Raw genomic sequence first — 18236 nt, 5'->3', positions numbered from 1 at the left:
TTTGTGATAATACAATGTGAAACCTACTATTGGATTTCACGTTTAAAATATGAGAATTAATGCAAGAATATTCCATATAAAATTTTTAAGTTTTAGTGTTTTACGCTTTGTGTCTGTGTGATGTGCACATCGTTCTGTATGTGGCATGTCGTCGGTTGTATTGCACATATATTAATTTATGAACGATGCGTCGTGTAGAATGTGGATGACAGTATGTGGCATGTCGTCGGTTGTATTGCACGTATATTAATTTCTGAACGATGTGTCGTGTAGAATGTGGACGACATGTAGTCAAATGTCGACCATTTTCCACCCGTGCGATGCACGAGCATGACATTAGTTAATACCAAAGTGATAACTGATAAAAGTCAAGGTAGTTGTGTTGTGTGTCCATCTCGTTAAATTAATACACAAACCGCTTCTTCAATCGTTTTCAATTGATAATGTCAATATTGTTAAGTTAGATTTTTTTTTATTTAAGTGCAAATTCAGATTTTGTATTGTGTGTGAGTTTCAGATGATGTCGATCATTTTGTCTTAAAAAAGAATAAATGTCGATCGTCGTTGACTTATTGGATGTGGTTATATGTTTTGTTTATTGTATTATATATTTTTTTTTTAAGAAGCTAAAATGGATTAAATTACTGAAAGCCTGGAGATTTCAGCACAAGGAGTGCCAAAACCCCAGCTGAAAGAGTCAAATACAAGAAATAACAAAGATTTGGAGCCAACACAAGCTCAAAAAAGAATGCTGCCCTGTTACAAAAATATTCCCAAGCAAGGTAAAGGATTCAACCACCATGAATGGTAGGAGAAAACAAAACTAGGACGATTTGCCTTCACCCACCAGTAAGATTGGAGCTTAACTTTATCTAACAATTGATTAAAAGAAGCTTCTTTTTGGTGAAAGATCCGAGCATTCCTTTCAAGCCAAATCACGGCAGAGTAAATGTCATGCACAAGAAGGTTCAATACTTTGAACCAAAATCCGAGCATTCCCTTCAACCACTCATCAAGCCAAATCCGAAAGGTTCAATACGAAATTTCCACGGCAGAGTTAATGTCATGCACAAGATGAATTTTTTGGCATCATTCGAATTTTCTTCATGTACAAAATTCAGAAATTGGATAAATTTATGAATTTGTTCAATAAATCGAGAATTATTTACCGTTTGAATCAATTTATTATTGGTGGTTGAATGTGATTTTTTTTATCTATTTCAATTTTTTATTAAAATATTACTCTCATGACGGAATATAAACAAAAATGTAAATGTATTTGATTCCAATTTAATCCCAATTCATATTGAACCTAGTCTTAGTGACTGAATATAAACAAAATTGTAAATGTATTTGGTCTAGATATACTCCAAATACATTTTGAACCAAACAAACGTATAACTGTAAATAAAATTAATTCATTCTTATTTCTTAAAATGAAATATAAGAAGATGTCAATCACTTCTCTCTATTTAATGATAGTGTGGCTAAAATTCATTTAATTTAGGCAATTAACTCAATTTTTATTGAAATTTTCTTATTTACGTGTATTTTACTTCAATTACACTTTTTTACCTTTATTTTTTTTGTCAAAATACATGATTTAATAGCGAAAATTACAACAATATTATGAATTTGTTAGTATGATAATCATTTTTATCCTAAAAATAAGAGAACATTCGATCAACATGTATTTTGAAACAAATATTACAACAGTTTTTCTAGGTTTATTTTTTCTTATATTTTTTAAATGTAAAAAAGTAAGGTGTGTGCGGGAGATTTGTTTTCTTCTTCTTATATTTAGAACTAGAAGAAATAGTGAAAGTACACATAAATACTAAAACAAAAGGTCAAAGGCTGCAGGAGAGAGATATTGGGTAGGTTAAATGTTGTTGTGATGGAAAATCCTAACAAAGCTTGTAAAAGTGGATGGCGACAACTGTTTAAAAAAAATGGACGACTATTTTATCAAAAAATGAAAATAAAAGAAAAAGTGAATATTTTTTTGAGTAGAAAGCAACTACAACTACAACTAGTATTTCAGAGAACTAGATTTTTCACCTGTGCTGCCGCACGGGTCATATATAGTTCAAAACATTACCTGCACTTTTTATTAAAAAATATAGGTGCTAAATATCATTAGGCCTGTTATAAAAACTCATGTTATATGTATATACGATAATTTGTTTAGTATAAATAAGCTTTAATCAGTAAGTTTTTTTTTTTTTTGAAATGAGCCTATATGACTCTGTAAGTTAGATTGCAATTTGAGATATAATAGATACTTGAAATATAAAGGATGGCACCAGTGTCCGTGTCAACATGATTGGATTATAAAGCTGCCAATTACATACTTGGAATGAGAATTATAACACCAGCGTATGTGTCAACATGGTTGGATTAGAAAGCTGCCAAGAAGAAACCGCATTGTTGACACCGTATTTTCAATACAATGCAAGATCAAATTTTTCCTAAACATATCTTCAAAGAAGTTAGAGCTTCAAGTGTGCATGGGCATTTATTCGTATAACTACACCTTTTTTAAACCATAAACACCTAGATTGAGATAAAAAAATAGCAATAGTAATATCAAGGTAACTAACTCAATACAATTCCAACACATGCCAATACATTTGTTGTAATAATTGGTCAATAGCAGAATAGGTTTGTAATTTTATTAAATTATCTACAGATGTTGTGACATTAAGTAATAACAGAAATGACATTACACACACTAAGCATATTATTGAGAACTTACTTCATGGGTTTCCAAGTTACTTTTGAACTTTGCTCAATATAAGCATGGAGCAAGGATCGTTGGATTTCAGAAGAAAAAATATATATGACCATTGCAATGCCATTTTTTTATATATCAACATCCTCAGGATCTATTTGGCATTGGCAAGCAGGATAACAGATATTATAAATAATCGTCAACAATATTATAACACTAAAGGAAATTGCATGAACTGATAACAACATATAAAAAACAAACAAAACGCAACTTCATCCAAGATCGTTGCTCAACCAACAGTACGAAAAACAGAAGGTGCTAGCGCACAACATAAGAGTTTTAAATATTACACAATAACACAGCCAGATCCAAACAACAAAACAAAAAATTTAATAAACTAAAAAAGACAAATTCCATACAAGGAACAATGACTAATCTTCATAGGGACCATTGTAACACGAACACAATCTCTTGAGCATCCTTTTCCGTTTTGACACACTTGAGCTTCACTGGCTTTGTGATGGAATTCTCCCCAAGTCCTAGAACATCATTTGTAGCAGACCCCACACTATCAGCAGTCTTTTTACCATCGACCTTGTTGCATGGCGTGCCTTCATCGACTACATCCTTGTGTTGAGTTTTGGTGGAGTCACCACACTCAGCCAGTCTAACCTGTAAACAACATAATAACATACATATTGAGAAGCTCACATGTGCCAATTAAATGCTACTACATAACCAAGCATAACAATGATCAATATCAGATGATTGAAATAACTATCGTCCAAATTCATATTGAAAGCAAACATATGAGATCATCTCATTGTTATAGTATAAGCACATGACACGAAAAGATATGAGTTTTAAATTGTAACCACAATACTCTCATCTTCAAATTAGAAGACCAGGGGTCATATGCTTTTAAGGATACCTCTCATCTTCACAATTTTTGCGCACATATAAACGTCTGATCCAAAATTATCTACTATTTTAGTTACGCCAATTGCCATTTCATTAGACATAGTCAATAAGTTTGCATCTGGACTGTCAGCTTCATTTTCTTCAGCATCATTCTTAGACACAAATTGAACCGCTGTAAATTAGAGTCATATACAAACATTATATAATTGACACATAGAATTCATCATAGATGTGTACCTTAATTTTATGGAGAGCTATAAGTTGGTCAATAAGATTGACATCATCAGATGTCCGTTTCAAAGTGTAGTTGCGCCAATTATGCAGAAGGTTACCATCAGTAACCTCAACTTAAAACATGCGTTTTCCCATACAAATATCCAAATCTAAAGGATAGTCCAAAATATTTTCATTCTGCACAAAGGTGTGAACATTTTTACCAACAAAAGTCATAATAACAGCACCCTGAAAAAAAAAATGAAAACGCCATTCCATTAAATAATGCATGTGACACAAAAATACAAAGTTGAGTTAAACAAAAACGAAAGAACACAAATAACTCAACATATTCAAAAGAAACTATAAATTAGCTGCAGAATCTGTAAGTTACCAATCCTCACCAAATTTCATCATTCACTAAATTAAAAGAAAAATTGAAGTCCATATATAACACAATGGATTTCAATAATTTGAAAAACTAAGCAACAATCACTAACAAAGAATGCACATTACCTTTGCATTTCAACAGTAAATTAAACTTCCATGCACCTTCCTTGGGACTTGGAAATGATGGTGCCTTGGAAGTAGCTTGAATTGAAGCAGTCTACAACTTTCACATGACATAAATCCAATAGTCTTACTATGAATCAAGTCCACAAATCCTTATCATGTGAAGGTAGTTGATCAAAATATACACTCACCTAAACAAAATATTGAAAACGGTTCAAAAGAGGAAGAGTTTTAAGAAATAAACAAATATAACATGATCCTATCACTTCTACCAAACACTTACAAAAGCAACCAATTTTTCTCTTATAGTAAAACCAAAAGAAGTGTATACTTCATCCATAATTGAGATCACTTCTACCACACACTTACAAAAGCAACCTATTTTTCTCTCATAGTAAAACCAAAAGAAGTGTATACTTCATCCATAATTGAGACTTATCAAAATAATACGTACCAAATATGCCGAAATATATAGTGTACAATAAAAAGCTCCAATACAACAGATAACACCTGAACAACCGATTCATTCTAAAAAATTCAAAACAATTGGCAGCTGGGACTTTTCAAACCAAACCATAGAATAACATTACATCCACCTCTACCTTTCTCTAGTTTCCTTCACCTTTTTAAAAAACTCAGTGCATGGTTTTCCATATACACCAGAAAAATAGGACCCCAAAAAAACATGAATTGTCAATCATCATACATGCTTCAATAGAATAATTGAGATCATATGAACATATTTGAGCAATAATATAAGTCCCTTTCAATAAATAGAATGTATACAATGAGATATCTCAGTTGAGGTTTTTATAAAGGATTTAATATTTGTAGATCTGTACACTTATGATATTTGTACACATTCAAAACACAACAAACAAAACTAATGCATTCGATTTGCAACAATCAATATAAGAGAAAATAGCAAATTAGATAGAAATGCAATTCAAAAACAGGACGAAGATAAAAACTGGATTCTGAAACTTGTGCAGAACTATAGAATTGTAGGCCACTAACATTCTAATATCAATACTAACTGGATATCAACATCATTAAAGTAACCTCTTCTTTCTCGTTAGATTTTTTGAAATCAATTTTGTTTATCAACAATGAAACACAATAGTAGAACAAAATTGTCATCAACCAAAATCGAACAAAGAGATATAAATGATAAGGAAAGAATCAAGTTTGTCAATATAAAAATGCTATCTAAATCCCTTCGCATACCTGTCAAGACAATAAAAACGAAGTCAGCTCACATCAACAATCGCACAAATGCAACATGAGTCACATTTCAAATCCTATTATTTCATTTCAAACGAAAATTGTAGAGCATAATATATGCAACACACAAACAAAAAAAAAAATTAAACTAAAAAGAAATATAAAGATATACACTAAGAAAATTTTCAGTTATATCACTACAATGTGAATAGCAAAGAGGACCTATTAGTACTAACACATACTTCTTTAGACACTCTTCACATATATCATGAGATCCACTATGACACTATACTTGCACCAATAAACAAAAATGATACTGTAATTCTTTAGACACTCTGTAGACAATTCATTTTGCAGATCTCATTATCAATAACTCCTAAAAAATCTGATATAATCATTTTTCTTTCAATTGTACATTTTTCTTTCAAGCTATATAATCATTTTTCTTTCAATCTTCGTTATATTGAATTTGGCTACTAAAAACCACTGAAACATGCAAAAATAGATAATCAAAGTATCAATTTTAGATCAATAGATATGTAATAAAATGGTCAAAAGACAAATAGATGTGATTTTGCATAAATTAAATCAGATTCCTTAAAAAATGCATTTGTAACGCAAAAAGAACATGAGAGCTAACAGTGAAATCCAATGAGGCATTAAATCAAACATGTAAAAGGAGAAGTAACTACAGCTAAAATGAAAGCAATGAACACAAATCAACAACGATGAGAAGTGATATTGTTACCTGCTGCAATCTGCGTTGGAGCTGAAAAACCCTAATTTTTCACTTTCGTGCGGTTATCGAGAAGAGAAGTGAGAAGACCCTTTCTGCAGTGATTTTGATTTGATCGAAATCAAAGATGGATGCGGCAGAGTTGAAAGGCTTGAGGGTGATGAAATGATTAGAGCTGGTGCTGCAACCATTGGTGGTGGTGATACTGTATAGCTCCACTAGGGTTCTGGAGGCGGGAATCAATGGTGGTGGCGGATAGGTGTGAGAGAGAAAAGGAGAGAGAGGGGGTTAGGTTATAAGCATGGTTCCCAAAGATAGAAAGGATGAAAGAGGGAGTGGAAGAAGTTTGCCTGCATCTTGAAAAGCACACATAAGGAAAGGAAACAGGAATGAAGATGGATATGAACATGTGCGTATTGGAATTCGATCTCTCAACGGAGAGGAGATGGTGGCAAAGGCGTGGTTGATTTATGAGTTGCAGTGGGAGATTCTGATTCGCAATTCTGAATACGAATCCACCACTAAATCCGTCAGCACAAAAGCCTTACAATCAAAATTTCTTGTTGAGTCCACAACATAGAGAAGACGGTGAGCATGGTTTTTTTTTACGGTAAGAGAAAGTGAAGGTTGAGGAAGAGAGAAAGCAAGCAGTGCTGAATACAGAGAGAGAAAGCCTTGGGAAATACATGCTAAAAGGGAAAAGAAGGAGACACACATTTTTTATTTCAAATTTGGTTTTCCAATGCATTAATTCATAATGAAAATATAGGGTTTTCAAATTTCAAATTTGGGCTCCAATTTTTTAGGTTTAGGGTTATGGAATTAGGGTTAGCATATGTACCTTAGGATTAGATATAAAGTAGATAAGACAGCGTTGAGCACACGGGGTTGACTTTTATTTTACAAAAATACTAGTAATGCTTTACTGCAGAAAAGATAATAATACTAATTCATAAAGCAAAAGATAATGTGGCCTTTTGTTTTATTTAAAGCCATTCTTTAAAGAAATATAAGTGGTTAATACGATGTCCTTACGATGTTTAAATTTATTTGTTATAAAAGTGAATTTTTAGCTACTAAATTATCCGACCAACAAAATTTGTTAATACTATAAGTATAAAAAAATAAAAAAAATGAAAAGTTTGAAACTTTTGACTAATCAGAGAATACTATAAAAGAAATAAAAACTCACACTGAATTTGAATTGGATCCTCAATTTCTTCAAAGAATTTGAATCAGACTTCACTTACTAGTAACTCCCGAGAGCTCTAAGCAGGTTTAATTTGGGTTTGACACCCTCCGGTCACTAATATAAGCAAAAATCCAATTTTTAGATACATTCAATTAATGATGTATGTAGTCTTTATTATATGTCATATACATCATTAATTGAATGTATCTAAAAAGTGGAATTTTGCTTATATTAGTGACCGGAGAGTGTAGGTCTCTTTTTGGACAATGATTAGAGAGCAGCTTTGGATTTGTACGATGTTTGAGTTTGTTGTTTTTGATTGGATTGAGGTAGCACCATGGCGGCAGGTTGGTTTGGTTGTTTTTGGTTTGGCATCTGTATCGTTTTTTTTTTAGCTTCTAATAGATTTTTTGATTGAAGTTAATCTTATTTTATACGTGTCAAACATTTTACGGATACCTCTTACCATCGATACTTAAATTTTACTTCTCTATGTTAGGATCCTAGCTTCTTTCATTAGACCCAACAATTGTTGGTTAATTTTTACTCCCTTCATTGTATCGTTTAAGATTTTTACATACATATTAAAAAATATAATAAAGTTTTCAAAAGTGAGATTAGATAGATCAACGATTATGAATTAAGGGTTAAAGGAGTTGAAGGTTCAAACTTAAATGTTTGGTCTAGTGCTAAAAATGCATGTCTTGAACTCAAAGGTTGGGTTCGAGCCCTACTAATATGCATCACCATTTGTCTAAAATGCACAAAAATTCAGTGAATTCAAACTTAGAGATTTTCAAACCATTCCAATTATTCTGAAAGTGGAGCATTGGAGTCTACTAAAATATATTCCCAATTGCAGTTTAGGCTCCTCCCTCACTAGTGAAACAACTCTTGTAATTGCAGGCTTCTATATATGTGTTTCCTTTCCTCATAAAACACGTTCAGATTACAACAGATATAACGACAATGCTACACAAATGCTAGTAACTACAGTATATGGCTTGTCTTCAGCTTAAACGTTGTCAAATTGACTTTGAATAGTTCAGTTTAGTGTATGGTTTGAAAATCTCAGTCATCACCCATCCAACTCTACTGTATCGTCTTTCGTCTAAACCAAGACTGGTTCATCGAAAAGAGACAAAATAACAGAAAAATATGACAGGACATGCATACATGATTACATATACAAGGCAACTTCGACAGATGAATTATTTACCACATAGAATCACCGCAAGAGAATCATCATATTGGTTTCATAAAAAACAAGAAACTTTCTAGAATTTCAAAGCAAGGATATTTCCAACACTGTTTTTATTTTACTAATACAACGAAGATTTTTACAGAAGATTTTAATCTTTTATGTTTTACCGCAATTAGCCTTGCGGGGAAGAACATTATATGCCTTCAAAAATGTAAAAAATATTATTTTGGAGGTCAAATAATACATTCTCAACAAATATAAATGACCTTCAACCTTCCTAATAAGAGCAGACAATCCTTCAGCACAAATAATAAAGAGATAAGGCGAAATCAATGGGGTGAAAATTTGTAATAATGCGCCTATTATTTCACATCTTCTTTTTGCAGATGACTGTTTTCTCTTCTTCCTGGCTAATACAAATCAAGCTTTAGTTATGAAACACATTTTAGCTACTTATGAGAAAGCATCGGGTCAAGCAGTGAATCTTCAAAAATCTGAAATTTTTTGCAGCAGAAATATTTCAACTACTGATCATAACAGTGTCGCAAATATTATTGGTGTTCGAGCAGTGTTGGGTACTGGTAAGTATTTAGGTTTGCCTTCCATGATTGGTAGGAGTAAGGAAGCTACCTTTAATTTTATCAAGGATAGAATCTAGAAGAAGATCAACTATTGGAGTAGCAAATGTCTCTTAAAAGCTGGTCGAGATGTGTTGATTAAATCTATTCTACAATCCATCCCTACTTATTTCATGAGTTTGTTTACTCTTCCCTCGTCCCTTTGCGATGAAATTGAAAAAATGATGAACTCTTTCTGGTGGGGCCATTCAGGAGCATAAAAGAAAGGGATACACTGGATATCGTGGGATAAACTGTCCATGAACAAAAAGGATGGTGGTATGAGTTTTAAAAGTTTGGGGACTTTTAACCTTGCAATGTTGGGTAAACAAGGTTGGAGAATCATGACCAACCCTGAATCTCTTATTACAAGAATTTATAAAGCGCGATACTTTCCCTGGTGTAATTTTTTTGAATCCACTTTGGGTCATAAATCAAGTTTTGTTTGGAGAAGTATCTGCAATTCTAAGTTGATTCTGAAGGCTGGAAGTAGGTGGAAGATAGGTGATGGTTCCTCTATCTCGGTTTGGAACAGTAATTGGATTTTTGATAACATTTATCTTGTTACACAAAACATTGATAATTCAACTTTGGCTGATCTGCGAGTTTCTGATTGCATTCTTCCTGATGTAAAAGAGTGGAATATTCTGTTATTACAATCTATTTTTGACCAACAGGTTGTGGACCATATCAGTAACACGCCGTTATATCCTTCAGTTCAACAAGATCGGTTGGTGTGGACTAAAGATATGAATGGTGAGTGCTCTGTTCGTAGTGCATATCGCCTTTGTATGCAAGAATTATTTGATATCAATCATTTCAAAGTGCAAGGTCGTTGGGACTTGCTTTGGAAACTTAAAATTCCCCCGAAAGTGAAAAATTTCATCTGGCGAATTTGCAGAAAATGTCTGCCTACGCGTATGAGGATTAAGGATAAAGGAGTTAATTGCCCTTCTCATTGTGTCCTTTGTAACTATGGTGAGGAGGACAATTTTCACTTATTTTTTCGTTGTCCTAGCAGTAGTAATATTTGGAGTATGTGTGATGGTTATACAAGGATGAGTAATGTGATTAATCATGGGCAAGATTGTGCTGGGATCATATTTAATATGCTGCAGGTTTTATGTGCTGATGAAGCGGGTCTGTTCTGTTGTATTTTGTGGAGTATTTGGAAACAAAGGAATAATAAGATTTGGAATGATGTGAATGATGCTCAATTTTTTGTTTTCGAACACGCAAAGTCGTTGCTTCATGATTGGAAATCTGCTATGTCTTTTCGTCAGCCGTCCCCCATTGTACATAAACCATCTGAGTTGGTTCGATGGAAAAAACCGATGGAAGGTCGCTACAAATGCAACATTTATTATTCTTTCTCTAAGCATTTAAACAGGGTGGGAGTAGGTATGTGTATTCGAGATGAAACAGGCTCTTTTGTCTTAGCTAAAACTGAATGGTATAGCCCACTTTGTGAAGTTCATGTTGGAGAAGCTCTTGGATTATTATCGGCTCTAGAATGGGTTCATGAGCTTAACTTAGGTCTTGTTGACTTTGAGTTAGATGCGAAGAAAGTAGTTGATAGTTTTTTATCCTCTAGGCATGACGTAACAGAGTTTGGAAGCATTATTCAAAATTGTAAATCTTTGCTTAGGTCCTTTTATGAAAACTCTAGTGTGGGGTTTATGCGGAGACAAGCAAATGAGGTTGCCCATGAGTTAGCTAAGGCGGCCACATTATCAGCTAGTCTCCAGCCACTGGTTAACATACCAGATTGTATTGAACACATATTGAGTAATGAAATGCTATAAATTCATTCCTCTAAAAAAAACAAATATAAATGACTTGAAGATTAACTTGATGTCATTGTGTTGCTTTAAAAAATTGGTATTATTATTCTATAATGCTAAATATCAGTGTAGATGATTATGATTCCAGTAGCATACTGTACATAAAATTAGAGGCACCAGTTGGTTGTATTGTATGAAGCTTCTCTCAATAGCATCCTAGACGGTATATTCACATAAGCTCGCACATGGTGTGATAGAGAACGTTAAAACAAGTCACAATTCACGTACCTTGTTTGGTTGATATCGTAGTAACCCTTACCCCCTACACTTTCTGTCCAGTGTAGTCAAATCTCAACAAGTGGATCAGGAATTCATGATACAATTTGAATCCAAGGGTTGGAATTTGGTTGGGTTGGAGTTGCAGAATGATCTAAAACCAATTCTGATAAATTTGAACCCCTGTAATGCTCGTATATGAGTTTTTCCATGTCATCAAAACCAGTGTGTTTATTCTCTTGTAGCAATTCTGCAACATTATGATTTGCTTCTATTGACAATGACACTGTATCCCCTAATGTGCGAATCTCATTCAACTCATTACCTCGAGTGTAGAGTCCAACCATGCACGTATAGTGTTCCAAGATAGGTGTTATACCGTAATGTTCTGTCATGAGACTGAAATACTTCTGGCCTAGTTCCAGATCATTAATTTGAACATAAGCACTCAAAACACCAACAAAAGTGATAGCATCAAGAACTACACCGGCCTTTTCCATTTCTTCGAAAAGGTCTAGCACTTCATTCCCAAACCCATGCACACCTAAGCTAGTAAAGCATTGTATTCCAAGTAGCCAAGTTTTTCACTTCCATTAAACCAAACACTTTAACAGCATCATCTAGACTACCACATTTGCTATACATATCAACAAGAGCAGTACCCAAAAAAGGTCCAAGCTAAAAACCATTCTTCAACGTGAAATCATGCATTCGTCTACCCAACTTCAGACTACCCAAATCAGTACAAGCTATAATCAAGCTCACCAGCGTAAACTCATTCGGCCTCACATTATCAATCAACATTCTTTCAAACAAATCAAAAGCCTTAATCGGGTTATCATTTTTCACATACCCATCAATCATCGCCGTCCACGACACAACATTCTTCGACGGCATCCTCTCAAATACTTCCCTAGCAGTATCCAATTTCCCACAAGCTACAAGCCCAGAAATTACAGTTTTCCACGAAACCACATTCCTCACACACATTTTATCAAACACCTTCCACCCATCATCAACATCCCCCCCAATCTTGAAGTAAAGATTCATCATATTATTCTGCACATAAACATCATTCCAAAATCCCATTTTTATTGCAAGACCATGTGTTAATCTACCAAAATGAATAACACCAGAAGCAATACAAGCATTTATAACAAAAGGGTATGTAAATTTATCAGGTAAAAAACCACAACAAATCATATCCTTAAACAAAAAAAATACTCTTTTGAGGTAAACCACTTGTATTATAAGCTCTAATCATAACATTCCAAGTAAAGATATCAGGATGATTAAGTTGATCAAAAACCAAAGTAGCATAATTAATTTTACCATATGATGAAGAAATTTGACATGGCTTTCTTATAAGTAATTGGTCACGAGTAAGACGAAAACGGATTATTCTAGCATGGATTTGTTTGAGTTGCTTGAAATTGTTGCAGTTTTGAAGAAACAAACGAGCTTCTTCTGAACCAAATCTTGGTTCTTGGGGTATGTTAACACGTGGAGTGTAACATGATACCTTCATTTTTTGAATTTCTGTTATGTTGCAGTTACTTAGGATAAGGTAACATTTATTCCAAACCAAGAAAATGGAAAGATAGGGTGCTTAGAAGAAAGAGTATTCATCTGTAAAATGAATGGGAATTTTGTTAAAATCATAGCCATATAATGAAATATCCATGTGTCCAAAGATTGATATTTCCTTCCATATATAAAAAAGATAGTACTTTAGGTAATGCAAAGTTGGTGCGACATTGCTATATTTATGGTTGAATTTCAGATCTCAAATTCTCCACTTATTTATCTTAAAAGATGTTAATTCGTGCTCATTTGGCACTACCTACGAAAGATAACTTGTTACGTCGACAGGGGTTGCATTCGGACAACGTAGCTTGTGTGGGAGGGTGCGGCTCACTTGAGAATGTCGAACACCTTCTCATTGGCTGTGATTTTTTTCGCCGAGCGTGGACACATATGTTACTTTGGCTTGGTTTATCATACGTCGCTCCGGTGGGGTGTAGAGACTGTTATCTTCAGTTTGGACATATGGTGGGTTTACCGCATTTTTCACATTCTTTTTTACAATTATCTTGCCTGGCTTGTGTGTGGACTATTTGGAAGGAGATGAACAACCGCATTTTTACTCAGAAGGCTACATCAATTAGCATTATATCTGACGGAGTGAAATTACTCTCATTCCAGTGGCTTAAAGCTAGGTTGCATTCGTTTGCTTTCAGTTACCATGACTGGTGGCAACACGCTATGTCTTGTATGGGTATTTTTATGTAATCTTCTTTGTTTTTGGTTTTGAAATCATGGTGTATGTAATTGTGGCACCGGTGAACTGATATTTGTATCGTTTTAAGTGATTATTTTTTGCACACATTGTACGAGATGAATCACTTCTGATTATAAATTCCATTTTGGTTTGTTCAAAAAAAAAATTGTGACAAAAGAAGATACACTATTGAAAGGGTGATGATGTAGCTGTTTGAATTAGTTTAACTATTGTCTACTTCTTGTTTTGGTTTTCTTGTCGTCCTTGTTGTAAAATACATGAATTCAAAATGTCCTACTTAAAATTTTGGTGATGGAGGATCGATGTGTGATCTACGTGGATAACCACATGTTCATTTTATGTGTCATACAATAACACCTCACGTTTGACCTAAAAAAGATCTCATGATATAAGTATATTATTTTGACTCGTGTTACAATTTCATAAATATATTTGTCATAAAATTCAAGAATCATTATTCTCTCAATTTAAAATAATTAATTGCGACTTTAAAGTCAATGTTTTGTCAGTCGGCTTTCTTGGTTGATATAGAGTAAGAGTCATGTTCATGGATTTTTTTTTTGTGGTGGTCGGGGTTTGAACCCCAGACCTTGCATATATTATGTATTGTGCATACTAACTGAGCTAAGCTCACGGGGACAGACGTGTATATATCTATTATTATAATTTTGTGTATAAATCATCAAATAATACCCCCCATTTAAAAAAACGTATGCATGTATCCCTTGAAGGAAAAAAACGCATGCATGTATATCCTCTTTTTTGGTGGTGGCCGAGGTTCGAACCCCGGACCTTACATATTCTATGCATTGTCCTTACCAACTGAGCTAAGCTCACGAGGACATGCATGTATATCCTCTAAAAAAATTCTAACGTGCCCCTCTATTTATTTTAATAAAATGTTGAGCATTATAACTCATCATTATCTACAAGGTTTCAACCCGTACACAAATATTATTAATGCACTTAAAAACTAAAAAAGAAACCACCTTTGGACAATCATCGTCGGTAATGCAAGAAGTTGCTCCATTGACAAATAAGAAAAAAGGAATGTTATTAAAAGATAATATAATATTGTGTATAATATAAATTTGAAAATGGTGTAAAAAAGGACATACCTCCGTTTGTTACAACAAAAAATAGAGAAAAAAAGATGATGAATGTATAAACAAAAATGAGAATTTGAGCCATATTTTTATTCATTTGCATGTAATAATTTTGTTTTTATCAGTTTATAAATACAAATATTTATCCTTTGTTAACTTGGTTTAAATAGGTTTTAGACCTTGGGAGTTGAAACTTACGAGAAGCCATTTATAAAATCCGAATCAATCATGTTTTCCCCTTTAGCTCACTCAATTTATCATTTAATCTTAGTAAAAATCTCACATAAAAATTCCGATGATTATCAAATTCATTTTTTTATTATATATATATATATATATATATATTATTTATCTTTTAGCCTTTCGTACTAGATAGAGAAAAATTCCAAACCGCACACAACAATAATGAATGATGAAAAAAAATAGTTGTATAAATAACGGATCGAAGAGGCGGCATCATATTTATTTATAAATAAGTGAACTAAAAGTACCATAGGACTTTGTTTTTGACAAATTTTACATCAAAATCAAGACATTATGTAATTGTATCGATCTAATAGGCTCAACACGAATACCAATTAAGCTGTTAGGTCAAGGATCCGTAATGCATGTACAATCCAAGACAAAATACTCAGTCCAATAAAGAAGAACCAAGAAAAAATAGAGGTTAGGAAGTTGATGTAGAGATATATTTGTAGGAACCAAGTAACAAATATATATGTTATTTGGTGTAGAAATATATTTGTTATTTTGTGTAGAAATATATTTGTTACTTGATGTAGAGATATATTTGCTACTTGATGTAGAGATATATTTGTTATTTGGTGTTAAAATATTATATACATATATATTTTGATGAAATATGCTATTATGTATTATTTGGTGTATTAATATTATTTATTAGAATATGAGAATTATTAGAGTAAGTAAATTTGGAGGTTAGAATAGAAAGAATTATTGGGCCTAAACAGATTTAGGAAGAACATTTAGTGTTATAAATAGAGGAGAGTTTAGGTTGAAAGAAAATATATGCAAAAACAAGGATTTGGAGAAAACAAGGTTTATAGAGAAGAAAACAAAGGGAGAACTCAAAGAAGACCTTAGGAGAGAAGAACGCTGCTGCTAATTCAGGAATTAATCTAAGGTAAGGGTGAGACTAGCATTCAATCTTATTATGTGTATGATTCTAAAGATTAGATTTCACGGGTTGTAGGAAAAGTTTTTGAGAGATCGAGAATTAGGGTTTAAGTGAAGAATTGAGGATTAATGGATGAAAAGTTGTTAGATTGATGTAGAAACTATGTACATACTTTAGATAATCCATAGGATGATTATTGGAAGTAGTTTTGAGGTTAGAACCATGTGATTGGATGAAAAATTGAGAAAAACAGAATTCTGCCCGTACTGACATTAATCGCACGCCACAACGAGTAACTGAACTCGCCTCGCGAGTGATGAACTTCATCGCTCGCCTCGCGAGCAAATCGCTCGCCACCGCGAGCAAGTCTTTTGTGAAATTCCAGGAAGCCATGTTTGCTCGCTCTCGCGAGCAAGTCGCTCGCCACAGCGATCAAGAGATTTAGAGGAGGACCAAAGGGCATGTATTTCTCGTCGTTGCGAGCAAACCAACTCGCCTCGCGAGTAACTCAAGACTAGGTAACCTTGTTTAGGCTTTTGTGATCCTTGCTGTGCGAAGTGTTAGGAGTTGATCCTTGGGGTAGGAATGAGAGTTGTTCCTGAGATTATAAGATATCCAGAGAGCTTAAGTTAAGATGATTTTATGTCAATAGTAAGATGATAATGATATATATATATATATATATATATATATATATATATGCCTATGTGAATTATATGAGATGTTTAAGATGCTGTTGATTATTGTTTGATCTTGCCATACTATGATGATGTTTCTGTGCTGCCATGTTGCTGTTATTATTGAGTTGAGATGATTAATGTGATTATTAATGTGATATTAATATATATGTATTATGTGGAATATTTAAGATGTTTAAGTTGTTGTTGTTCATTCATTAATGATGAAATGTTGTGAATGGTTTGTATGCTGTATATGTTGCTGTTGAACCTTATTTAAGATGTAAAGGTCAGTCTAAGTTGAGGAGTCTCATAAGATGTTCATGATGTTCTAAGACGTAAGATGTTGAGTTAATGCATACTCATTAAAGCTACGAGGGCTCAAGCCCTGAAGCATTTGCTCAAAAGCGACGAGGGCTCAAGCCCTGGAGCCTTGTGCTCAAAAGTGACGAGGGCTCAAGCCCTGGGAGCCTATTTATGCTCAATAGCGACGAGGGCTTATGCCCTAGAATGGTACCACATGCATTTGCATAGTCAAGATGATTTAAGACAAAGGAGTTGCATAGTCGAGTCAAGTCGTTAAGTTGTGATGTTTTATGAAGTATCTAATGATAAATTATGATTAAGATGATATATGATGTTATGATTAAGATGATATATGAGGTTATGATATACGATGATATATGATGTTATGATTAAGATGATATATGATGATGTTTATGACTAATGTTTGATGATATACGAAGATGTTCATGATTATTATGTCGATGATATGTGATGATGTTTGTGATATTATTGATGACATATGATGATGTTTATGACTAATGTAGGGAGAGTAATGATAATAGTTAATGAAGTTTAAGATGTTAGATATAATTGTTGAATGATATGCTTAATATTATTGTTTATGAATCTCACCCCTTCTGCTTGAAAATGTTGCTCTTCGTATGGGTAACTTGCAGGCAACAAAGATTAGTTGCGGTCGTGAGTGGACTCCTCACAAGTGTGTCTTAGGTGCTCTGATACGTAACAGGATGGGAATTTGTTATTGCTTTCTGATCCTTACGTATTACTTATGGATTTCATGAATTTAAGTTGAACTATGTTTTTTATAAGAAATTATGATGAGGCCTGCGTGCCAAGACTATTTAAATTGTTGAACTAAATCCGCTGCGAAGTTGAATATTTAAGTTGAATGATTTTGAAGGATAAATATTTATTTATTCAGTTTATGATTTTTAAGAAAAGAATATGTGACATTCCGTTTACGAAGGATTACTCTGATATTTATTAAGAAAAAATTTTATGTTGGGAAAACGGGGTGTTACAATTTCAATGGTGAGACATCTCAAATCATAAACCTAAGTTCATGGGTGGAATCACATGCAATGTTATATGGTTTGAAACCATGAACCTTTTTCAAATTCGCTAACTTGTAGGTTGTCTGAGACACTCGATGAACTCAAGAAGAAAGCCATAATCTTCATTACCATGGAAGAAGTATCAGATGCTAAAAGATAATATCACTAGAGAAATTCCCTTAATGATTGAGATGAAGTCAGATCCAAAGACAAAGGGTGATAAGATCGGGGATGAGAC

The 18236-nt window shown here is 33.4% G+C and overlaps 1 long non-coding RNA gene and 1 pseudogene across 2 annotated transcripts; one reads left to right on the top strand and one right to left on the bottom strand.

Annotated features, from left to right (window-relative positions):
- Positions 1-11214: 11214 nt before the first annotated feature.
- On the bottom strand, positions 11215-15088 carry LOC146909271 (pentatricopeptide repeat-containing protein At3g26630, chloroplastic pseudogene; annotated as a pseudogene). The gene is made up of 2 exons (XR_015019016.1): positions 14835-15088; positions 11215-13043 (listed from the first exon to the last, which is right to left on the bottom strand). The product of XR_015019016.1 is annotated as a pentatricopeptide repeat-containing protein At3g26630, chloroplastic pseudogene (transcript).
- Positions 15089-15310: 222 nt separating this feature from the next.
- On the top strand, positions 15311-17850 carry LOC146909270 (uncharacterized). The gene is made up of 2 exons (XR_015019861.1): positions 15311-15488; positions 17600-17850. It is a non-coding gene; the product is annotated as an uncharacterized LOC146909270 (long non-coding RNA).
- The last annotated feature ends 386 nt before the right edge of the window (positions 17851-18236 follow it).

The sequence above is a fragment of the Medicago sativa genome, chromosome 7, assembly GCF_051527215.1.
Source record: "Medicago sativa cultivar Bolivia chromosome 7, Bolivia_mono, whole genome shotgun sequence".
Lineage (NCBI taxonomy): Eukaryota > Viridiplantae > Streptophyta > Magnoliopsida > Fabales > Fabaceae > Medicago > Medicago sativa.
This window is presented reverse-complemented; position numbering and strand designations above follow the sequence as displayed.